The 27592-nt window shown below is 34.1% G+C and overlaps 1 protein-coding gene across 2 annotated transcripts in view; it reads right to left on the reverse strand.

The window, feature by feature from the left end:
* Positions 1-27592, reverse strand: part of immp2l (inner mitochondrial membrane peptidase subunit 2) — a 191557-nt gene that overhangs the window by 47195 nt on the left and 116770 nt on the right. The window lies entirely within an intron of this gene.

A 27592-nucleotide genomic window follows, 5' to 3' on the forward strand; every position in this document is an offset into this window, starting at 1 on the left:
TCAGAAGACAGCGTTCACACTAGCTAAACGTACTGAACTATGACGTCAAACGAACCTGGGTGCAGACCAAAAATGCTGGTGTAAAAGCACCCTTAGGCCCAATCCCAATTGTATTTTTGTACCCTTACTCCTTACCCTCGGCCCTTGCAACAGAATGTGAAGGGGAAGGTCTTCAACATTTACCCCTAAGAAATGGGACACCACTACAACACCTGCACACGTCATCATATGTCATTGAGAGCTCCATAAGATTGTTGATGGCGACTGCTGTAGTTGCATTATTTTTTGGTATTTAACTTGAGGAAATCACTGAAGGCATATATTATGTTATCATAATATACGCCTTCAAACTAAAGAGAATTGGGACACCCCTACCCCTTCACGTAAGGGAAAAGTCTAAGGGGTAGAATCGGGATTGGGCCTCAATCTCCACCAGTAACTCCACTAAAAAAGTTTTTATTAATGTCTTATATGCGATATTCCAGTTTTGTTTATAAATTTATTTAGCGTCTTTGAATGGAAACATAGCTAGTCTTGATAAATGATTTTTTCAGTAGGTGAAATGTGGTCAGGATAAAATTCAGTGTGTTTAGGAATTGCGCACAGGGTTTAAAGATTAAGTTTTAATATCTGATAAAGACAAGTTAAATAGCATGTGCCTTGGTAAATGAAATATGATAAAAGAGTGTAAAATAACAGAATGGAGTTTTTCTCTTTGAGGGTTGGGGGAGATTCACAAAACTCATTGACTTTAAGTCACATTATCTTCTCTTTCATTAAAAATCCAATAGGAATTCCAAACGCTAAACTCCCAGAGGTGATGAATTGCTGTCACAGGACGAATGATGTGGGGGATTTATCAGGGTTGCTTGGTCATACATCACTGGGGGTTTTAGCACCCAACACAGGGGCTTTTAGAGTTGGGTCATTTGTCACCTACACGGGAGCCAAATTATGCACCGTTATAGTGGTAGGGACTGAATAGGTCAGCAGGAATGTGCTGCATCTGCTCTCTTTATTTCAGGATGTGCCTGCTGAGACACGGCGGACATTATGGACACAGCAACACCTGCGGTTCACAATGACAGGGCAGTCAACGAGCCAAAAAAACAAAAGTGGAGGAGAAAATACCCTCGCCTATGCAAACGCCATTCGTCTTTGGAATGTTAAAGAGCAGAAGAAAAAAAAAAACATATTAAGAGAAATATCATTAACAATTATATGAACAATGTTTCAGTAAATGTGTGTAAAATGACAGTTTAAAACACGCAAAATGAATAAATTATTGAGACCTTCAAATAAATTTAAAGAAAGTGTTAAAATTTATGTAATGTTAATATAACAGTAACAAAAATAATGTTAAGATATTAAAAATATCATTAAGATTTGTTTTAGAAATATTTGAAGATAATATTACATCTCTAGCAGAATAAAACAATTTAATATGCAATATATATATATATATATATATATATATATATATATATATATATATATATATATATATATATATATATATATAGTGTGTATACAATTTATGTTTTATTAAGTTTAAAACACAGCTTATATAACCTGAAAATTTTAATACAAACCAAAGCTAAATTTTTAAATATTAAAACACTTGTTTTAATTTAGATATATATTTTTAATTTTTTAAGAAACTATTACAACTGCAGCTTGTAATAATAACAAATAAAACACTATTTAGTTGTAACATTACTATTATCATTTTAAGTTTAAAACAAATGACTGCAATTAAGACAAATTAAGATAAAAAATTATTAAATAGTGTATAAAGTTAAAAACATGAACAAAATTAAAATATGGATTGTTACCATAATATAGTGGCAGAGTAGTAAAGATTTTAAAATAATTTAGGAAAATATTGGAATATTTGCGCATAATATTACACACATTGTATTAAAACACATAAACATTGGAACATACTTACTTGAAATCGCTATTCTCTGACTATAAAGACATTTACAGCTCACTGATGGAATATAAAGATATGAATTATTAGTTTACATTTTACAGTGTTCTAACCTGTTCCAGAACTTCAACTTGAGGCTTAATCAATCAACTATAAAGTTTCATGTACAAAATCCATATACTAGCACTTGCCCCATCAAGAAAATCAACTCATTCTGCATTAACCACATAACTTCACTATTAATATCAGATATGTCTGTGTGTGTGTGTGTGTGTGTGTGTGTGTGTGTGTGTGTGTGTGTGTGTGTGTGTGTGTGTGTGTGTGTGTGTGTGTGTGTGTGTGTGTGTGTGTGTATGTGTGAGTGTACAGAAGATAAATGTGTTCAGCAAATTCAGTAAATCTTGATTATCACAATGTTCATGTTCTCTCTATATGGTTATGAAATGAACATAACACCAAACAGCACTTTACTAATAGACTAATATTTAGAAGTTCACTTGGTTTGATTACTGTGAATCTGTATTATATACAGCAGCCATAGCAGACACATGTACACACCCACACTATACATAAGTATATATACAGTTTATATACAGTATACACACACACACACACACACACACACACATATATATATATATATATATATAACTTGGTAACTAGCTATATGTGTTTATATTCATGTTTAGACAACAAAATCCCAATATTTTCATAAGCGTTAGGATATCAATAAAGTATTTAGTAAAACAATGATGACTGTAAAACACAACAAATGAAAACATTTGTTATATTGACCAAAAAAAGCTCTAAATGAAGCTCTAAATCTTTAGGAATATATGTTTTTTAACCCTTTAACAGGCATCATAACCACCAGGTTGACTTTTATCCATAGGTTTCCATTATTATTTTAAATGCTTATTACAATTTTTTAGAGTTGTGTAAGCATGTTATTCAATGCAAGATGCGGGCCAAAAAAAAAAAAAATCCTGGTCTTTAAACATAACAAAATTTATATTTTTTTGCATATTTTTAAAATACCATTTACCATATTGCAATATTTTCCCAGTGACGGGTTGCAGCTGGACGGGCATAAAATATATGCTGAATAAGTTGATGTTTCAGTCCGCTGTGGTGAACGCAGATTAATAAAGGAATAGGGCTGAAAAGAAAATTAATGAATGAATAAATATTGCAATATTTGTTAAAGTTTTAGTAGGTTTGTTGTTTTTATTAATCTTTGTTTTTTCAAATGTCTACACAATTTTAATAAATCCTTTTAGTTATTTAGTTCTTATATCTAACTTTAGTTCATAGTTTTACAAAGTTAAACAAAATTCCAATAACACATTTTCTTGGCCACTATAGATGAAATATACAAGTTTAATATAACATTAAGCCAAACGCTAAATAAATAAAATAAATTCCTGCATTGCTGGGATTAATTTTCACCATCTTCTTTTCCTGTCTCATCTTGTCATTAGAACTCTCAGGATCTGAGGGCACATTTTGTGCCTCAATGCTAAATTTTTCTTGATTTTTAATCATCTTCTTTGACGGGATAACTGAGATAGCTATTAATCAAGTCTCATCTGTATTGTTAAAGTGAAAAGGATTCATTTACAGCTAATGCAGGAGTGTTGGAAACCGTGGCCATAATCCAAAGTTCCCTAAATAAACAAGGAAATAAGTCTAAAAAGATAAATGTGAAGCTTTGACGTTGAGGGTAAATAGAAAGGAAGACGCGACTGTGGTTCTTGTCAGGCCTGCAAACGCTGTGCTTAACGATGCCACATTTAGTAATGAATAATTTACCTGCGTCTAATGAGCCTGTGTGCCAGCCTTTAACACTGCCATCCTTCTGAATGAGCTGATTACAGATGACAGAGCAGATCAGCTCAGTTCACATGGAGGTTAACAGACCTACTGGTAAACCCCACCCCCCTTAGTTACTGTTGCTAGCACTGACAAATAAAGGGATTCGCTAACTGTCTTCCAATGACAGCTCTCATGTCTCATTGTCTCATGTGACATTTTAACACATTTTGGGTGCATAAGGGCCACCTCTTTTTGACAGTAAATACAGTCTGTAATTGAATGTAATTAAATTATTTAGCAATTTGTAATTAAATACAGTTACTTTTTGGCAACTGTATTACAAGCAAAGTTATTTATACAAGTAACAGAATAATTCAGTTAAGTTATTACAAAATACATTACATCAGAGGTGTGAGGGTCACTTCGCTATTATTTTTCTAATAATTCATCAACCTGTCATCATTTACTCCTCATTCAATGTTAGTTAGTGAAATCAATCTTTCAGTATGTTTATCTTTATGTTCTCTATGATCTACAAAATTCACAGTGTGAAGATTTAAACACTCAAAACTTGCAGTCTCTCAATTCAGCCAAAATCAATTAGTGATTTTTTGACGTCATTTTATACTTCATCTTCTTAAATTTTCTTGTGACCAATCAAATGCTCTCTAGAATCTCAAATGTCCCACCCAAGCTGTAGCTGAAATTGGTTGTTTATTCGCATGTAATCAAGCATTCATTTCAAGAGTTCACCTAAACACTTGCTTTATTAACTTAATAAAGTTAAGTTATGAACGCAAATAAAAAAGAAAGTAGTGATTTCTCAATGTACTTTGACTTGTATTTCATTGCAGACAATATAACAATCATTATTTAATGTGTTCCTCATAATTCTTAGTGTTTATTTATTTATTTTTTCAAAATAAACACAGATTTCAAGGCTAAACTGAACTACTGTGATCTTCGATAAATCAGGCTGCACAACACCAAAAATTGTCATTCATCTATAAGCGATATCACCACATGCGCTCAGGACTACTTTGGCAAAACTTTGTCAAGGTTCACAATGCGTTTTCCCATCTACAAATGCCAGTTAAAACTGTACTGTGCCAAAAGGAAGCCCTATGTTAACAGTGTCCAGAATCATCGTCTACCTCTCTGGGCTCATAGGCTTCTGGGATGGACCATTACACAGTCATCTGCCTGCAGCCCCAACCTGTCTCCAATTAAGAATGTGTGGAGCATTTTGAAGCGCAAAATGAAACAACAGAGGCCATGTACTGTTGTCCACCTTCAGTCCCTAAACATCTTTTAAGAGTTTAAATGTGAAAAGAAATAGCAACCTTACAAAGTGGTAAATGCTTTAATGCTCCAACTTTTTTAAAAAGCAGGATAATCAAGCCAGATCTCACGAGTAAACAAAACTAATTTACACTTTGTCAGTTTAGTGGCAATTTATACAAATTCCAACCCAGGCACATTTTCATTACGTCCCCCTACTGTATGTACATTTCTGGAGAGAACTAAATACATTTCAGGAGGTTTTTTTTTTTTTGCAGTTTTTGTTTTCGCAAATACACCAGAGGCGGCTGCGTATACACTTCTCTCGCGAGTGCCATTCGTGCCTGCCCATCTCACAAAAATCCACCAGAAGCTGCTGTCGACTGACTGACTGACCGAACGACTGACCCAATCTCCTCCTTCCCTAAACCCAACTGATAGTGTTTTCAAAAGCACAGATTGATTAGTGACCACCCACTTCCCTGAACCCAACCGACAGTGTTTTGAAAAGCAATCCAAAAAAAGAAAAGCACTCACAACAGCCTGATTTTTACCACGTTTTCAGATTTTACCACATTCTCACTCTGTTTACATGTTTATTTTATTTTTTGCCATTCTTCGCCAGACTCGAATCCCATCATAATGGTCAACTCCGCTCTGCGTCTCAAATCTTACGACGTTTGCAATGAGCCAGTGAACAAACCGGTAACAGTGAGAAAGCCGTCCAAATGGAGGTAAGTGGTCAGCTGGTAAGGGTGAAAAGAAATGGCAGCATACCACCCCGTAGCATTCATTTTAAAGACAAAATGCAGCCATACTTTCCACTGGCTACACATTTCACGATCTCCATAAATGTAAATAGGGCTATGTTTTCAGAATGAGCCTATGTTGACAAATTCATATTGACTTCACTATGATTTTTAAAAGGAGGCGTGGCACTAAACTAGGGGTGGGCAAACTTGGTCCAGGAGGGCCGGTGTCCTGCACAGTTTAGCTCCAACTCTAATCACACACACCTGCTTATAGATTTCTAGTGATCTTGAAGACACTGATTAGCATGTTCAGGTGTGTTTCATAAGTGCTGCAGCTAAACTATGCAGGACACTGGCCCTCCAGGACCGAGTTTGCCCACCCCTGCACTAAACTCACCCCTAAACTCAAACATCATTGAGAGACGAGCAAATCATACTAAAATGTATGAAATGAGATTGTAAAGTTTCTATGAATTTGCCACTAAATCTAAAAGTTCAAAATTTTCATGAGGCTGTGTTAGCGTAGCGACATAGCAAAGTTTTTTTTTCATGTAAAATGCTTGGCTTTTAGCTTCATTTTGACATTTTTCATGTAATATTATGTATCAAAAGTCTTTAAATAAACCATACATTTAGTTTTCAATCTTTTAGTATGCTATTTTCAGTTTTTGATAATTTTTTTTAAATGTGCTATGTGTATGTTGTTTATTAAATTTTTTTTTTTTAAATCACTTATGTTTTATACATGAACTAAATCTCAAAGTTTTCCCTTTTTTAAGCATAAACACCATCAAACTAAAATCTTCCTATATTTCTATGGCACTGTATCCAAAGATATTCAACTGCCATTGGCTCATCTGCATTTAAAGGGAGTGGCTCAACTCAATTCAAACAACATTGTACTGGCAGGGGCTCAGCTTTGTTCATCAACAATTGAAACAATGTTTTATATAAAAATAAAAAAAGACTTCACAGATGGCTGAATAGACATGTGGTTGCATACAAAATTGTCAATCTGTTGGAGATGTGAAATGAAAGAGACGGACATGTCTGGACAAATACATCTGGAATAATCCAACAGCAACAGAAGACAAAAACAACCAATTCAAAGACAAATCATCACATTTTTGTGTGCTTTTTGATATTTTCAGATAAATTATGAAGGTGCTCCAAAGCAGGGTTATTATTGTAGTGTTTATAATTTTTATAAAAATAAATACATCATGTACTTAAAAGAAACTAAGCATTCAAAGTACAGTAAAGAGTAAAAATAGAGATATAAAAAGCAGGTTTTTTCTATTGGTTGCCAATTAAATAAAACCTAAACTAAAAGCTAAATAAGGCTAAATACTATTAAACTAAATGTAAAGAGAGTTTTCATTTGAATACATCTTGTTTTGCAATGTAATGCCCTATTAAATTTGTACTACTACCTTTTATTTTTATTTTTATTATTACAGTTAAATTTAGTTTAAATTTATTATTTTTAGTTCAATATTAAAATAACTACATCTAAAATTAACGACTATAGTAAAAGCATGGTATTATTTACACAATATTACTTTTTAATAGTTTTTATTTTATATTTTCATTCTTAATTTTTAATTATATATTTTTTGCAATATAATGCAATATTTTTTGTTTATTTACTTATAAGACAATTAAAGTTAAATTTAGTTTAATTAAGTATTTTTAGTTCAGCTTTTATGTACTGTGGACTATACATTTATTATTAAAAATATTTATCATTATATGCTTTAATTTTAACAAAATATTAAATAAATATTTTGTTTAAAATAAATTAAATTACAATTTTATTATTTTTAATAATTTATTTTTTAATTAATGTATTAAGTTATGATAAAAATTAATTTTTGGGTCATTTTGATTTGTTCTAGGTCTTAGACATTTTTGCACAGGTCCTATTTTTCCGATATCCATCTAATGCTCATTTTAATTTTTTTTTTTGTTGTTGCTTGGTTTTTTTGATGTTGTAGTTCTTTATTTAACTAGTCCAAGTGTAATTTGCGGTATTACAACAACAAATAAGACTGGCATGCCAATAAAGACAATAGCCAATCAGCTTTCTGTTATTGAACTCAGTGCACGCAGCGAATGTGACGTCATCTCTGTGTTTGCGGAGGTTCGCCAGCCGCAACATGATTTCCGCTGGCGGAGCTCATGAAATGTTTTGAGACTCGGGTGAACAGTTTGCGCAGTCCCGCATTTTATTTGAGTTGAATATGAAACACTCTGAAGAGATTTTGTCTGAAACATGTATGACTGTACACACATCTTCTTTATGATGCGTCCATGCGTGATCATAGGGTGAAGTAAAACCAGATGGCCAATACTTCTTGGCTAGAAATTGCAACAGCAGTGGGAAAGGAGGAACATTTTTGTAAAAGTTTAGAAAAACCTGACGGATAAATTTGTTAAAAAAAAAAAAAAGAGGCCATGCAAAAGTAGAGACTCATGTGGTTTTAATTTTACAGAATATGTTTTTCCACCATTCGTATACACAATTTTGAATTTAAAACAATGTACAAGTTTCAAACTAAAATTAGGTAACAAATTATGTCTTTGATACAGTTGAAGTCAGAATTATTAGCCCCCCTTTTAAATTTTCTTTCTTTTTAAAATATTTTCCAAATGATGTGTTTAACAGAGCATTCACAGTATGTCTAATAATATATATTTTTTTCTTCTGGAGAAAGTCTAATTTGTTTTATTTCAGCTAGAATAAAAGCAGTTATTTAATTTTTAAAAAAATCATTTTGAGATCAAAATTATCAGCCCCTTTAAGCTATGTTTTCTTTGATAGCCTACAGAACAAACCATCATTATACAATAACTTGCCTATTTACCCTAACCTGCCTAGTTAACCTAATTAACCTAGTTAAGCCTTTAAATGTCACTTTAAGCTGTTTGAAAGAAGTGTCTTGAAAAATATCTAGTAAAAAATATTTACTGTCATCATGTCAAAGATAAAATAAATCAGTTATTAGAAATTAGTTATTAAAACTATTATGCTTAGAAATTAAACATTCCATTAAACGGAACTTGGAGAAAAATAAACAGGGGGGCTAATAATTCTGACTTCAATTGAAAAGGAATATATGAACCTATTAGTTTACAATATATTGATGCCCAATTTCTAGGCTTTATTGGTGATAACTAAACTAGCCAGACAATAAAGTGTGAATTGTTGAGTGTGCAAAATAAAAAATAAAAAGCGTCAGTATTTTTAGTAAGTGTACTTCTTTTCTGTTTTTAATACAGCCATAATAAAACATCTAATTGTAGAGCAACCCAATATCTGTTGCCATTCAATATTTAACTTTAATGGGTAGACCTGTCTGAGGTATGAACAAAAGCAAGTGATGCATTTTTAGATTTTAAAAGATTTTGATTAAAAAAATCTTAAATGGTAATAAAAATTGTTATAATAAAATATTAAAATAATTAAAAACAATTATCTTGAATAATATTAATGATATGACCTAGTTCCAGAGGCTTTCTACTTCTCTGTTTATCAGTCTGGTTTTACTATCTGTTTCTTCTGACCGCCCCCTGTCATTTAAAAGAATATCTCTACGGCGAACGTGTCATATAAAAGCCTTGTCTGTTTCGTGAGGTGCACGATGGGGTGACAGGCGAAAGTATAAATCAGCCTTAAGATGTTTGTTTGTTTTTTCTGTAGTTCAATATTGCATCTAACATGTCTTTAGTACTGTTCAATTTGAATACGTTTATTTTACCACTAACTTTGTGATTTTCATTTTCTCTTTATGTGTATGTGTGTTTTTGATATTGCGATATAGGTCTTAAATTTAATACTTAATGCTCTTAAAAATGGTCCTAAAAAGTCTTAAATTTGACATTATGATATCTGCAGAAACCCTGCAATCAGAGTCTCATCTCCCATTTCCTTTCAGAAGAGTTGCCTTGCACCACAGCGCACTTGCTATTTACATGTTAGACTTTAAGTAAGTAGAAAAATTGAATGCTTCACTAGCGAGAAAACTGTTAAATATACCATCTGCAGCGCGAGGATAAAGAATGAGCCTCCTCCATTCAGCCTCTTTAATTTCTCTTTACTTTACTTTTAGCCTTTACATTACTCCTTTACTTTCTGTGATAAGGAAACAGTGGAAACTTGCTCCCCTGAAGACATCCTTTAGCTTACAAATAATACTTGTTTTACTTTGCTATTTAAACAATGTGGCACAAAATGTAAAAATTACTGTTGCGTTGGTCTGAAAATAGCAACAAATCACGCCACACATGTCTTGCACCTTTAGGCCCTTAGTATTTTTAGTTTTAGTAAAATAACTAGAACTAAAAATATTAAAATAACTACATCTAAAATGACAACTATAGTAAAATACTAAAAAGTATTATTTACACACTTTTTAATTTTCATTCTTAATTAAAAATTTTTTGTAATATAATGCCATATCTTTTTTGGCTTATTTATTATTGCTTATAAAACAATTCAAGTTAAATTAAATGTAATTTTTTATTTTTTGTTCAGTTTTAATGTACTTGGGACAATAATTTTTTTTGTAAGTCTTTTTCATCTTGTGTTTTAACTTTAACAAAATATTTAGAAAATAATTGTTTGTTTAAAATTAATTAATTAATTAATTTTTATTTTGGGTCATTTTAAAAAACGCTTTTTTTGAGTTAAAAGTACAAATCACATGATATAAACTTGGGATTCAAAAGGAAAAAAAGACTCAGAAAATTTAACTTTCAGATATTTTACTTTTAGTTAAAAAATAATACCCTAGAAGTTTCATACTTTAGCCAAAATCTTTACTTCATATTTGATTCTAAGAAAACATATTTGCACTGCCGTTCCCCATAGATACACATTCCTATATTGTTTCTGATGTTCTTGATTACATCAAAAGTAAAATCATTTAAAAACAAACAAACAAACAAACAAAGCCAGAGGTCTTTTCATGACAAATGAAATCAATCTTCACTAAATGACCAATACCTTCTTTATTCCATGATCTGCTGGGTGAATCCAATCGTCAGCTCATGCTACTGCATATAAACAGACTCATTCTGACAAAACGTGACCAAAACACACAGTTTCCTTTCACAGTTTATGATCAATCATTGTCTGCATCCAGGGCTGATAGTGGAAAAAAATCCTGAGCCTGAACTTTTTTTCCTTGCCCCTGAGGTGAGTAGGGGTGGGGGTACTATGTATGCAACGCACTTTTAACACATAACTTGTGGGCCCCTGGGCCCAAATATATTAACAGCCTATGTGTAACCCTGATCATCATTATTGTCAAGTGGCTCTTTTTAGACACATGCCAGTAATGTCAGTGACACATGCCAGTGTCAGTGATCTTGTGACATGTGCCAGTAGGTGTCAGTATAAGCACGTCTCTTTGCTTTAATATTTAAAAATCATTAGACAAATGACACCTGTTATCTTACATGCATATATGTTATGAGTTTTCAACATGCATTTTATTATAACTTTTTAAAGGATATTATTTAAAATACCTTAAAATGAAAATAAGTTAAATAATAAAATAAATGAATGAATTAAAAACATAGAGAAGTCCATATTGTAGGGAACAAAGGAACTGCCAGGATGCAATAATATACAGTACAACAGATAAGTGTAACCCCTCCCATACATAAGCATGCCAAAATAAATTTGACTGACATGTACTGTCAAATGACTATATTACGTACGGAAGTATGACTACGAAAACATAAAATAAATGCGTTTAAATTAAAAGAGTAGCTCAGCAAATAAACTAACTTGCGACGCGATAAATTAGGTTAAAAGTCGCGTAATGATTAAATATGGTTTTGCCACCGGAAGTGTCACTACACTCAGTGGCATGTGCCAGTGTCATCTGTACGTCAGATGTCGTGTCACTCCATGTTAAAACTGCTACTGTGAAACCGCGTTCAAGCGCACACAATAAGCTAAAACTCACCCCAAGCACCGGCAAAAACAAATAACCATGAATGTGTCGAGGAAAGAGTAAGGATCATATCATAATTATTTATTAATAAACTTATTCTGAGTCGCAAAGATCCTGACTGGCAATCTCCTCTTGGACTCGCCTTTAGAGAGAAGTTCATCTTTACGGATTACATGAAGGAGTTTTTTTGTTTTCGATTTGTTTTATTTCGTTAAGTAATAATTTAAAGCTTTCTATAAATATATTTATTATGTCTGTGAGGCATATACATTTTGCTTCATTTTGTTAAGCGCTCCTGTTCAAAAACCTGACGACAGAAAGCGCATAATTTTGGTTTTCTTTATTTTATAAAAACGCTGTAATGTTTTTTGATGTATTACTCGTACTTTGAGAGCAAAAATGACGGATAACTTTAAATTGCTCCCACTGAAAAAATGCAAGTGATTGCTCTGGCGCCGCGATGTCCTGCAAGCTTTTTATAAGCAAACTATGCGCCTAATAGCACACATTCTTTAACGTTTAAGCTACCATTGTTTTATACTTGAACTGTTTTATATCTTTTATTTTAGGCAAGTCGTGATGATCTGAGAAGGCAAACTGATCAAACAGACAATGATGGTCTCGCTGGGCGCTGTTCGTTAAAAAAAAACTTATTTTTAACGAATAAAAAATGCTCCAAACGTTTTTCTAAATAAGCTGAATAAAAAACGAAACTAAATATAAACACTTTGCCATTAGGCTACATACAAAACAGAACTATTTCAAAGCTGAAACACTAAGTTGTTTAAGGAGAAGGGGGAAATATATTTTTGTCCCGTCTATTGCTTCACCGTTATTTCGAGAATAAACCCAGTGTAAATATGCAGATGTCATTCCCAAAACATATCAGCGTATATGTGCCGAAAACGAAAGTTTCATACAAATTCTGAATGGATTATAGCCTGGAAAGTGCAAAGCACGCTCCTCTTATTATCACTAAAAAGCGTCACTAATCTTAGTTCATAGAGATCTCACAAAGATCCGTTATAATTTATAAAGCTCTCTAAATTACACAATTAATCTTTTATTTACATGGCGTCTACACTCAAAAGATGATTCACGAGCACACAAAATGGCACTTAATATAAACCAATCCGGCGCTTTCAGCAGTGAGTGAATTCTGTGAATCTAGAGAAATGACAGATCAATATCCGTGAACCTGATTTTTTTTCCCCCGCAGCCACAGTACGCCGGAAATCCGGCGTGGTGCCGGAACGCTATCACCCCTGTGCATCATACAGGACAACTTGACAGCAGCCGACACGAGGCGAAGTGATAAATCTCAGCAATAAAGTGTCAGTGTGTGTCAATGTAGGCTGATTAACAGTGATTAGCAGTGTCATTTCTGCTCCTTCAAAACAGATGGTGGTGTTTTACCTTCAGCTAAAGATGGATATGAAGAACAGCGATATTATCACTTTCAAAACGTTATCATTATAATGTCACCATCCTCAAAGACATGTCAAGGTGCCACTTTTTCAGTAAGTCTTATATTTTTATGAACCTGAACTTGTCTTGACAAACTATCGACATGTTATTATAATACACCAGTTTCAAGTGTGAATTCAAATAATGGAGTGAAAGATAAGGGGTTAATGTGTCCAAAAAGATTTAAGGTGTCCACACTAAAAAAAAATTTGTATGCATTTTGGGCATCTATTTACAAGACAAGAGAAAATCTAGGGGGCTTAACACTTGAAATATGGTAGTAATTTTCACAGATTGTAATTTCTGTAGTTTACTAACTTTAAAATAAAACCCATATACCTATAGTACGTAAATGTGTCATTCTAACATTATTCCATTAAAAAAAAACACAAAACTGGTTATTTCTACCTTGAATGGACATAACGGTCAAATTTGCTGTGTTTATTTTGCTCATTACTTTTTCCCATGCCTTTGAATATGGATGTCATTGTTGCCAAGTAACTTTCTGCTAACAAAAACATAGCAAAAATATTGTGTTTTAAGAGCTAAGAAGTTAATCTAAGAGTTTAAGTTATGAAAACAGATATTCAAAGCCTGTAAACAAAACATGACACTTTTATTCAGACTTACTGTACGTATATGAACACTATAGTACAACCACTGTACAACGCCCCACCACCACACACACACAAACACACACATTTTAGTACTAAACTTTTGTGAAAATGTCCACCCATAATTGCTTGCATTATTTTGTTGCATGTTACAGATGACAAATCCACTAGAAGGCGCTGTATCTGAATCTGAAATACGTTACTTAGAATACGTTTTGTTGTATGTTTCAAATACATGTCCACATTGTACACATCCATTTAAATGCGGACTTACACATCATCTTGCTATAGACTGACCTAAAACCTTCCCCTAAACTCAACCAATTATCTTTTCAAAAGCAAACACAAGAAAAAATACCACTGCAACTGCATAGTTTTACCTTGATTGTACCTTTTTTTAAATCTTATTTTCAGGTACATTCGGAACCCGAGAGCTGCACCAAAAGTTAAAAACCCCACTGAAAAAAAATATTAATAGAATTTATTACATTTTTTAGGTAAGTAGTTGCAAACAATTCATATGGCTGGATTTAAACAAACAGATTAAGTTGAGCATTACTAAATGAAATTTGTTTGTTTAAGTTCAACCCATATAAATTGCTTACAACAATTTTGCAAAAGTCCCTTTTTTCAGTGTACACAGCTAGCTACCAAGAAAACTGACCACTGTTTACATACAGTTATATGAGTTTTATTTTAACAAAGTTAATAAACTACAAACATTTGTAAACTAAAAACAGTTCAAATGACTGCCTAAATTAGTGTTAGCCCCCCAAAATTTCTGTTGTTGTTTAAATAGACGACTAAAATGCATAAAAGGTTTCTATAGTTTAGTTTCTAAATACCCTCTTCAACCTCAGACTGTACATTTTAACCCCTTAAAGCCTGGTTTATACTTGACGCATCCGCTAGTTTGCTTGAGTGCGTGCGGCAAATGTGACATCATTTCAGAGCTTGCGGAGGTTTGCTTTGGGAGCGCACATAATTCAAGCAAACAGATCTCGTGGCGCCATGTTTCATTTCAGTTGAATATGAATAATTTAGAATTTTTGTCTGCAACCGGTACAATTATCCGTCCATGCGTGATCATAGGGATAACTAGATGGCCAATAATTCTTGGCTAAAAATTGCAACAGCTGTTGGAAATGAGGAAAGTGTTTGTTAAAAACTTGAGGGATAAGTTTGTTAATGCCAAAAAGAGAGGCTTTGACAAAAGTGGAGACCCATGTGTTTTAGTAAACAATTACAGAATATGTTTTATACCATCATTTACACTGATGTATATATTACAATGTGGTGAGGGGGCGTGGCCGAGAGCCGTGGGAACGGAGTGAGGCCACCGCGTAAGTGGATACATCTGCGGTGCCCACCTGCCTCGAATCCCACGGAAGGAGCTCTGGACCATAAAGGGAGGAACGGTGGCAGAGGAAGCCGAGAGAGGACCGGGCCGGACATATTTTACTTTTGCTTACAGTTTGTTTGTCGTCACTGTTATTAATAAATATTTTAAAACTGCGTCAGTTCTCCGCCTCCTTCTTCCCGGCGGCCAAAGGGGCCGTGAACTTCATTACATACAACTTTTAATTAAAAACAGTTTAATATTTACAAAGCTAAAATGAAGTAACAAAATATTTCTTTGATAACTGGAAAGGAATGTTTGAACATATCGATTTACAATATACTGATGCCCTGTTTTTCTAGGCTTTACTGATAATAATGGTCAGGAACATTATTTCCTTTTAATTGCCTTCATTCTTGCCATAATAAAAATATATTTGTAGAGCAAACAATGTTCTGTTGTCATTGATATTTTAATAAACTTTAATAGGTAAAACTGAACAAGGACTGAGATATAAACAAAAGCAAGTGATGCATCAAAGTCTGATTAAAAAAATCTTGAATGGTTATAAAAATCCTTATAATTATTAAAATAATTTAAAAAAAAAAATAAAAATATTTAGTTTAAACATCTTGAATAATATTAATGATATGACGTAGTTCTGAAAATGTTCTACTTCTCTGTTTATTCGTCTGACTTCATGGTCAGTTTCTTTTGACTGCCCCATGTTGTTTTAAAGAATATCACTACGGCGAATGTGTCAAGTACAAAAGCGTCGTCCATTTCGTGAGGTGCACGCGCTGTCAGGGGAGGTCCGCGACGCATCATCAGGCAAAAGTTTAAATCAAGCGTTGTCTATATGAAGACAGATAGGTGAGGCAAATAATGATTTGTTCGATTATTAATCATAGACACCATTGTGTTTTATGGTATTTATTTGGTGTTTTGCAAAGAATTGCAGGAAAATAATGCTTTATTCATCAATAATATGCCCCTGCAAATATCATGAATGTGAAAAGGATCTAAAGTTGTTGGTGTCATACTGCCCTGTAGTGTTTATTTATTTTACCTACACTGTAAAACCCTCAAAAGTCATTTGAAAAGAGTTTTGAACTCAGTGTTAAAGGTAATGAAAAATTAAATACTTATTACTTCAACTTACTGTAAATGGAGTAAGTTCACAGTACTCATATAGATGTAGCAATCAGTTTCCTCAAACAATTTGAGTTTCCTTAACTTATGTGTTTTATAGTACTGAGTTTGAGTTCTCTTCATTTATCGGGTTATGCTGTGCTCAAATTGCTTCATTTACTCAAATGGAGTAAGTTCACAGTACTCATTAGGATTCCTTTTTGCACTTAAACAGTTTGCAGCAATTGGTTTCCTCAAATGATTTGAGTTACCTTAACTTTTTGGGTTTTACTATGTAGAAACTTCAGTCAAACATGTGTTAACGTATGTTTTTGCAGTTTCACAAAAATGTAGGTTGAATTGTGTATTGACAATGAGCATGTTTTGGAAAATGTACACTGATGGAGACAACAAATAATACAGTTGGACTAATTTACTACACTATGAAAACTTTTACTATTAAAAATGTTTAATAAATAATAAATGTTTTTCTTTTTTATTATTTGTGATTTCACTGAATCAACATACATTTCCATATTGATCTTTTAAACTTTCAGTAAAAAGCTTTGAGTCATTATTATTGCTGAATGTGTTTGAAAGTCTCTTCTGCTAATGAAATAAACCCAAATACCACAGTAATACTAAGAAATAAAGTCTCAATTTTAAATATTTTTAAATCCATAATCACGACTTTATTGTATGTTCAAGTTCAAATATGATCTTTCTTACATTAAACTTAAGCACACCATAAAAGCAAACATACTTGCTTTATATTTCAGTTCATTAACACATTTTTGCACTGCTTTTTCTTGTTTCAAAAGAACTTTTTTAAAGTCCTTCACAGACGAAAAGAAAAATAACACGCAAGCTGATATTTATGCACCGCACAACCATTTAAAATATTGATGACATTTTAAGGGCCTGAAAAGTAAAGGCTTTCAACAAGAAGATTGAACAAACAATGGCAGATGGACATTGCTTAAATATTTCATGCTGGAATATAAAACGTCTATTACTGGGCAGTACCTTGTTCGTTCCAGTGATTTCAGACCTTGATTTCAGCGTACAAAGCAAATTACGCAATCAAAGACCATAAACGTTGATTTGGATGACTATTTTCTTCCCCAAATAGTCCTCCAAATCACAAAAACGACAACTAAGGTCATGTCGACCAAGATATCGCAGTCATAATACAGATCTACTTCACGCAGCCCTTCACATAATAACACTATACATCACTCCACTTCCAATAAAAACAAGCCCACACTTCATTTTATGTTCGCTCATATTTCAGCACCGCTCCGATATATGAACAAATCTACTCGACCTAAAGAGGAAGTGCTGCATGATTTAATGTGAACAAACTTTTGCACTTTCATTTGGATGAGGCTTGGAGGACAGAGCTTTATGATTTGATTGCTTGTGTAAAATGACAAAAAATAAAATCCGAAAGTTTTCAGAATGTTGAAGTGATTCAGGATAATGATTTAGATATTCTTTTATGTTTCACTAGTCAACTTAAGAGCATAACTAAAATGTTTGAAGTGTACATTTGTGTGATTTTGAACAATCTCTGAATATTAGGCTCATATTTTGCATATTTCTATATTGTTCATTCATTCATTCATTCATTTTCTTGTCGACTTAGTCCCTTTATTAATCCGGGGTCGCCACAGCGGAATGAACCGCCAACTTATCCAGCAAGTTTTTTACGCAGCGGATGCCCTTCCAGCTGCAACCCATCTCTGGGAAACATCCACGCACACATTCACACACACACTCATACGCTATGGACAATTTAGCCTACCCAATTCACCTGTACCGCATGTCTTTGGACTGTGGGGGAAACCAGAGCACCCGGAGGAAACCCACGCGAATGCAAGGAGAACATGCAAACTCCACACAGAAACGCCAACTGAGCCGAGGATCAAACCAGCGACCTTCTTGCTATGAGGGTCATATTGTACAATATAAAATATCTCGTAAAAAGATTATTCTGTGAGATTGTGTACAAATTACTTTGATTAACAAAATAATCTAAAAAAATATTTATTTCAAGTGCTTCACATATAATTGGTCAATAATGTAAATATATAACATATATAGTATACAGTAGACAAGTGTTTCAAAAAACTATCCGCTTGGATGGACTTGCTCTTTAGTGTTTGGACTTTCAGCAGTGGAATTTAAATCACACTGAACTGAACTAAACTGAACTTTAACTCTGAAAACTGGACTGACACGGTTTTAATTTACTAGAACTTTTATGTTAAGCTGCTATGACACAATCTACATTGTAAAAGCGCTATAGAAATAAAGATGAATTGAATTGAGTAAACTGAAAAAAGTGCAAATCCCAAAATACAGAGACTGTTAATTATATTTTACAAAAATTGTATAAAAAACAAAATACAAAACAGAATATTTATTGTATTTCATCATAATCACAGTCATTATTATATTCTGATTAATAAATAAATATACTGTATGTGAATTAGGTGGCCTACAGAGTGCCCGGTTAAGACGTCCTGAGGTTTTAATTCAATCTTTCTTGTGTTCATTTTGCCGACAAGTCCCACCAATCACAAAACACAAGGCCGGTGCGCTGTCAGGAGAGATTTGTAGGATAAAGTCAGACTCTGTAGTCTCTGCGGCATCTACTGTCACATGGGGCTCAGATGTTCCCAGAGCTGTAAGCCTGAACCCAGACAAAGATCATCTTCAAAGGGAAAATCTCTATTAAACTACACCAGACTTAACAAGGAGAGAAAAAAAAACCTAGGAACTAAAGCTAAAGTTCGCAGAGAAAGTTTGAGATCTGACTACCATTCTGAGCACAGACACGCAAACATGCAGAAGTTACACAAGTGAACTGAACCCAACTCCCAATCTTGGCAAAAGATTTAAGCATTAATATTACAATATGATTTGAGGAAATGAATTATTGATGGGAAAGTAAAAGGTGTCTACAAGAGCAAACTGTTCTAATCCTCTTTAGCGGTTTATGATGAATCAAGATGGTTTTGCTAGTAACATTGTCATCGCAGGTAGTAGAGGATTTTACTGTGTGTTGAATATGAGAAACTTGGGAGCATGTTTATAGATGCATTACCATAATACATTTGCCATCTACATTTCTGCAATCAATCTGCACGGCATCTTGGGACGATGTCTCATCACAGAGAGCCATTAACACAAAAGAATCTGTATAATACAGCAATAAGAGGTTGACAATTATAGCATCAAGGTGACTTCCTTAACCATATCAGAATATTTCTTAATTACAAGTAAAGGTTTTAAAAGAAATGGAAATAAAATTAAAATGAAATTTTTTTCTCAATATTTTGACACTATCAAAAATACTATAGAAAGTGAATGGCTTAATTTTTCAGAAAATCTTCTTTTATGTGTTTGAAGAAAGAAGTTTAAACCGGTTTAGAACTAGTCAAGGCTCAGTACATTAAATAAAGGAATAAGTCACTTCCTAGAAATATAAGCAATAAAAAAGGGCTCTGTCATACACCCAGCACAATTAGGTGCAAGACTCGTTTGGCGCCATTTGTTGCTATTTTCAGACCAGCACAACCCTAATTTTCTCGTTGTTTAAATAGCAAATCCATTAGTGCCACTTTCTGGACACACTCTTAATACTTTTGCATCATGCAATTTAGACATTCCGCTCAGATCGTTAAAATAGAGCCCAGTGTCATAATTTTTGTAACATATCACCAACAGAAAAACAATGGCATCTTCATGCTGTGATGTCAAGAATACAAAAAAAGCAATCACTAATCACCATAGTGGAATAGGTCATTTAAAAATAAAAGTAAATTAATCAGATACTTATCCCTTGGTTGTTCTCACGCAGTAATTCATTATTTAACAAGATTATCCCAAGAAAAACAAATGATACTTCACAGCAAACATAACATTTTGCAGCACCAACTTTGCACACAGAGTACCTCAATAATAAAACCAAGAAGTAAAAAACTCTTGACATTTCCCCACAGTAATTTAAAGTTGTCGCATAGACTGTGTCATCAGATTCAGCACTTCTATTGGTTTTTAGTTTGACGCTCATTGCTCATTGTGTCTCAAATATTCGGACCCTGCCAAAACTTTATTGGAGGGAAAATCTTATAAAACATCACAGATTTGATCATATGATTTCAGGAATCTTTTAGGATTTCCCAAATTTGTCTCACACCGTAGCATAAGGAGTCGGGTGACAATGGAAGTAAGGGTCCAAACGCAGTTTATTAACAGCTAAGCCAAGCAGGCAAGGGTGAAACTTTGGCAAACGGAATTATGTGGGTAATCCAATAGCACAGTTGTAGTCACAGACTGAGGTCAGTGCAGGCAGCAAACAGGATAAAGAAAAAAAAAGGCAAGGATGCTTCAAAATGTTACGGGTAAACATACTACAAGACTCAGCAAAGAGTGTGTGTGTGAGTGTGTGTGTGTGTGTGGTAGGAGAGAGAGGTGAATATATAGTCCATGTAATTAGTGTATGATTTGTTTCCTGCTGTGTGCGCAATCAGAGAGAAAACAGGAACTGGTGTGTGTGTGAGGTGCATGAAGGGATTTGAAGTCCAGTTTCGTGACAGATTTGTAGTTCTGATTGTGACACGACCAAATCATGGCTGAAATCCCAGTGTGAGCACGGCTTAAAGGGTACAACTAAAGCAAGCATGGATCACCACGATGGTGACAATCCAGGATAAGATCAAGAAGAATCAATAAATGATAATATACAACAAAAAAATCTAACTGTGTAGCAGAGACGATGCATGTTTACTACTTTGTTAGATTTAGGCATTTCAACAGCATTTATATTTTAATTGTTAACTGTAGAAACCACTCAAAATAATTGTGAGGAATGATTTGACACTTCTTTTATAAGGAACCAATTTTCAGACCCCATCAAAAGGAGAATAGGAAAATGTGTCCATATAATGGTAGTGAATAATGAACAACATTAAGCTTTAAAAAAAGATACCACAAAAACAAAAACATCACAGAATGGCCTCAAGACATTTCTATTCATACAAGTTAATACTATAAAGACATTCATAATGTTATAAGACATTTTTAAACTATATAAAAGCGATACATAAACAATATCTTCAGTTTGGTTAAGTAATTTTAAAGTTTTCCTTTCTGTGGTTTGTTCTTCACATGTTTCAGTTTTTAATTATGCTTCAACAAACTACTTTTGCATTATGCAAGAAACAGAAAAAAAACATATTAAAGTGCTTTGATATGTCATAATTCATTCCAGGGCTCGTAAAAATATTATCAGATCCATTCTGACCACTTTATGAGCAAGCTTTACACAACAGTAAATCTCACTGTTCACATAAATCTCCCGTTCAGTCCAATGCATTTTCTACAAAGCCTGCAAGAGGAGTACGTATGGCTTAGCAAAATGAAAAGGGCACACCATATTATAACTCACTGTTCTGAGAAATTAATTCTGAATGGAAAGACAAACTCGTAAAAAAAAAATCCAGTCACAATTGCGTTTTAAATTTCCATGCTAAAGAGATTGTTCACCTAAAAAATGCATATTTAGTCATTATTTACTCCTACTCAAGGGGTTTCAACCCTTTATGAGCTTCTTTTTTTCTGTTAAACACAAAAGATGATTTTTTGCAGAAAGCTGAAAACTGGTAACCACTGACTTCCATGGGAGGTTAAACAAATACTATGGAAGTCAATGGTTACAGGTTTGGAAAGAAGAAATAAATTCAAAGGGGTTTGGAACAAGTGAAGAGTTAGTAAATTATGATATTTTTAGGGTGAACTGTCCTTTTAACTAAAATTGTATAAATTCATTCAATCAATCATTAATTTATTCATTAATTTTCCTTCTGCTTAGTCCCTTATTTACGAGGTGTTGCCACATTGGAAAGAACCACCAACTATCCTGGCATATGTTTTACGCAGAGGTTGCCCTTCCAGTTCCTTTGTGCGCTTACCAGCAGACCGATTACCTCGGCTACTCGCTGTTACCAGTTTGTCCAGGGGCTCATCGCATATGTCTGAGAATTTGAGACACAGAGGAGAGTTGACCTAGACATTGGGGTTCGAGTCCAGCAAAAAACAGTTTCAGAAAGCGGGTAAGACTAAAACCATAGCTAAAAATAAAACAAACAAGTATATACAGTAACAGGGTGAGAAAGTGGTAAAATCTGAAAATGTGATAAAAATAGGGTTGGGCTTTTCTTTTTCTGGACTGCTTTTCAAAACACTGTCGGTTGGGTTTAGGGAAGAGAATGGGGGCGGGTCAATCAGTGTTTTTTAAAACATTATTGGTTAGGTTTAGGGCATACCTGTCAACTGTCCCGTTTTTCCAAGGATTCTCCCATATTTCACAGTTCTATCCCGCTATCATCCAGTAAAGCTATTTTCCCTTATTTCTCCCCTATTTTCAGTCTTTCTCTGAAGGTTGGTAATAAACATTAAAGAGCTGATCCTCTCTATAGGCAACTCGAACCACCAAGGGCCGCCCCTTGCTTCTAAATATGAGCCTGTTCTGTGCTTTGGTTTTGTTCAGGCAGGAAAACTCTTTGAAATAAATATAAAAACGTCAGGATTCCCTTTCCTTTTCATTACAGGTGCCATTGCCCCTCCTATGCAATCCTCAAATATACGGTTAAAGTCAGAATTATTAGCCCCCTTGGATTTTTTTTCTTCTTTTTTTAAACAATTCCCAAATGATTTTTAACAGAGCAAGGACATTTTCACAGTATGTCTGATAAATGAGGAAAAAATAAACAAGCAATCTAATAATTCAAGGGGGCTAATAATTCTGACTTCAACTGTACATAGCTGTGCGTGACTGTCAGCTGACATGCTCTATAGTGATAAATAGATGCCATTTGTCAAACAGATTGTGTACACGCGATTTGACGCAGAGTGAAAGTCTGGGTTTTGGGTTTGTGTTTGAACAGAAATTTATCTCTTATTATGGTGGACATACACTTTATTTTCACATCCCATTGTTTACAGGTATGGTTTAGGGAGGTGGGTGGGTGTATCGGTCGGTCGGTCAGTCAGTCAGTCAGTCAGTCAGTCAGTCAGTCAGTTAGTCGACACCAGGTGCTAATGGGGCACGATAGAGAACTTTGAGATCTCAAATAAAAATAAAAAAATAAAGAGAAGAACACAGCAAAAAAATTGAACTTCTGGGAAAAATATTTTTTATATTGAGTTATAGAAACTCAAAATTGTGATATATATTTTAAAGTCTGAATTGGGCTATGACAATAAAAACCTGAAATCCCTGAAAAACTTCCATGTTGTATAAAATCGGACGTTTAATAAAACGTGAATAGGGGAAAAAAAAAAAAATCACAATTTTGTTTTATTTTTTTCAAACTCTCAATTATAACCTAAAGCAGATGTTTAAAAGTGAATTTGCAAGGAAGTTACAATTTTGAGATAAAATGTCGTAATTAACTTTTAACATTGACAGAAACTAAAAAATGTGACACGTTATATCAATTCCGAATTACAAGTAAATAGTTATCAAAATTATTATTTTTGTATTCTGTTGCAGAAACTGAAAACAGTAGAACACTATACAGACTATGAAGTGTGACAAAAGTCTCAGTAAATATTAATTATTATTCTGTGGCAGAACCACGGTGTAACAATGGTCGGTGACAACACGGGTGAGGGTCTAAATGCATTTACAACTTGATCAAGCAGGCAATGGTCAAAACAGGAGCAAACAATATCATGGGGTAATCTAAAAGCATTGTCGTGGTCACAGGCAAAGAGGTCAGTGCAGGAGGCAAACAGCATAAACAATTAAACAAAGTAAGTATCAAATGTCAGTGTCTAAACGATTTTCAGCGGTGGCATTAGTGATAAGTGCAAACACTTCTGGCTGGGTCAGTTGGCATTTTTGTGTAGAGTTTGCATGTTCTCCCCGTGTTGGTGTGGGTTTCCTCCGGGTGCTCTCTTTTCTCCCACAGTCCAAAGACATGCGATATAGGTAAATTAAATAAACTAAATTGGCCGTAGTGTATATGTGTGAATGTGAGAGTGTATGAGTGTCTTCCAGAACTGGGTTGCAGCAGAATGGGTATCCACTGTGTAATACAAATGCCGGGTAAGTTGGAGGTTCATTCCGCTGTGGTGACCCATAATGTATAAAGGGACTAATACGAAGGAAAATAAATAAATTAATAAACTTTATTTTTGCATAAAGAATTGATTGGATCACAAAACATAGTGTTAGATATAAGAACAAAGTCTAGTGTGGTCAGCAGAGGGTGCTCAACCAGTGGGCTGTCTGAGTCCTAATGCCCAAGTAAAGTGAAGCTGACCCTGTACTGTCAGTAAGTGCCGTCTTTTAAATGAGACGTTAAGCCGAGGTCTTGACACTCTGTGGACATTAAAAATACCATGACACTTCTTCTAAAGAGTAGGGATGTAATCCTGGTGTCCTGGCAAAATTCCTGGCACCGTGGTCCTGTGGCTCCCGTCGCATCATCCAAGTGGATGTTGCACACTGGTGATGGTGTGGAGACACTCCCCTCGGGATTGTGAAGAGCTTTGGGTGTATGGCCATACACAATAAATGCGGTATATAAATACACAATACTTACTTAATGACCTGAACGCTAAAACTAATTACTCAAATATTACTCAATAAACCAGACAGATCTAGAGAGAAAGATGACTGGAAGTCTGATGAAATGTTCATAATATAATCAGAAACATGCACTAAAAGAGACATACTGTATATTCTAAATAAGTACTTTAAAACAACCATTAGCCAACACACACACACACACCCACACACACACACACACACACACACACACACACACACACACACACACACACACACACACACACACGCACACACACACACACACACACACACACACACACACTACATAAACCGAAAACCCTATTTTGGATAAAAACTTCAAAATTCTGCAAAGCTTTCTTCCAAACGGCCACCAAATCTCTCATGCACACGTACGGTTGCTTTCACACACAGCCCACTTGTTTATATATAGATATTTCTGTAGCTCCTTATACACTTTGTCTGAAGTTGACTTGCTCCTCCACATAAATCCCTGGTAAGCATTAGAAGAACACACTTATCTACTTCTCTCAGACCTGTACTTGCAATTCCAACACAGAGTGAAAAGAAATGGGAGCGAGGAGACAGAAAAGCACTTATCTTTTCGAAAACAAGACACGGTGTGGACAGGAGCCCTCCAATGTAAACAACCTTATAAGAAACATATTTGAATGAAGACGGCGCTGGAGTTTATTTAAATGGATGCAAATGCGGCACTCCTGATTAATTGCTTGACTGATGGTTATTTGCGGGAGAAGGTCTCGGCAGTCGACTGACAAATAAAGCACTTTAGATTCTCATTAATTTCAATTCGGTCCAATATTTTATGTAGCAGATTCGAGGTCAAGTGTTAAAAAATATTTCAGGCTAAGTAGCAGTTAAACTCTACTGATAGCATCTGTAGTAGGGCTGCACAAAACAAATGGGAATAAATAAATGTTTTTTTTTTTTCTTACTGATTTGTTGTGTCTGTGCGTCGTGCATGAAAAACACCCAGAAACATCATTTAGGAGAACAGAACTCTGTTTTTAATTAGCATCTTTGATGCTTTTGTTTTCCCTCATAACGTTTCAAGTTACACCTTTATCTGAATTTTTTTGACATTCATGCAAAACTAATTATGTATTAGTATTGCTTTAAAATTAATTTTGTGATAGACAGATCCTTTCATCCATGAAATTAGGTGTTCCTTAGAAGACATACTGCATAAACGTACAATTCCAAGGAAAAATAAATAAATTAAATTGAAAAAATAAACTCAGAAAAAGTAAAAATTGAACAGTGCTAACTGTGCATTGTGAAATATAATGTGTATGTTGCTAGACATTCATTCAAAAAAATTATATGTACACTTATTTTTGTGATTAATAGGCAAACTACTTTGTACTTTTTGGACTTTTTAAAAAACTTTGAGAAAACTGACTAAATCGAAACATGTTCACTTAGAAGGCGCCTAAGATGAAAATCAACTTTTGTAAGCTGTTTGGACAGAACTGTTTGTAGGTATAGTGTGTCCACTGTCATATCGGAGTGATATAAAGACAACAAGTCTCTTTTTTATTTCCTGATGTAAAAATAAGACCCAGTGACTTTGAGACCCATCAAAACTTGACGTAGGAGTGAGGTTTTTCTCACTCAGGGTATTAAATTGATAGGCGCAGAGCATGGTGCGTGGTGTCAGTAAACGCTAGTGTGTGTGTAAGTGCGTGTGTGCTTCAAACATCCTTTGTATGAGACTCATCATTTCAGAAAGGCTTGAATAAACTCCCTAACAAATACATTAAATAAACTTACTAGGAATTTTGACTAGTGAGCTTAATCAGTGTCTGTCTGTTACTGTGCAGACGCACATGGAAATTGTAGGTGGAGAGAAGCACTTAATTTGGATTTAAAGCCACAGGCTCCAAAAACAGCTAGTGTATTTAGACAATAAAATGGGCAGATTCTGGAGGCTATATTTAATAATCTGACGGGTATTTTGAGCTGAAACTTTACAGACACAGTGTGGAGACACCAAAGGTTTATCTTACATCTTGTAAAAGGGGTAAAATGGGCGCCCTTTAAAATGGCAAAATATATACATGTGACTTATAATCTCTCATAAGTAATTCTCTGTAACTGTCTAAGTTAATTGTTCTGTGGTGAACAGAAGATATTCCCTTTACAGAAAAATGTTTTCAAAAAACTAGATGGTCTTTTCTTTTTATTTACACTCTTGTGGCATCAAACTGTTGCATAAATGTATAAATCTTTATTCCAACAAGTCTGTGATTACCTACAGCAGTATTTCAGTCTTGTTGATATGTACTGTAGGTATGTAAAGTGCATTTAGGCAGTTGCTATCAAAGATTAATACATGGCTGGAATACTCGATTCTGATTGGTCAGTCACAACATACCAGGGTATGTTATTCCCAGATAAAAACTGCTGATTAACATGGTCTTATTATTGATAGTATATAAATGAATAATATGTAGATTAGTATATTCTCCATTCAACCAGTTTTGTTTCTGTCAGCTTTGATTTTTTTTACTGTTTGGTGTCACCTTGTGACTGAATAATGTGCAGGTTGGTGAATGCTCCTTCAGCTCTATTCAGTTGTTATCGTTTTTGTCAAGACGTAATTAACCATTACAGCTCAGAACAATGTTTTGTGTCTAATTTTTATGTTTTGTGGCAGGCTTTT

Source organism: Danio rerio, chromosome 25 (assembly GCF_049306965.1).
Source record: "Danio rerio strain Tuebingen ecotype United States chromosome 25, GRCz12tu, whole genome shotgun sequence".
Taxonomy (NCBI): domain Eukaryota; kingdom Metazoa; phylum Chordata; class Actinopteri; order Cypriniformes; family Danionidae; genus Danio; species Danio rerio.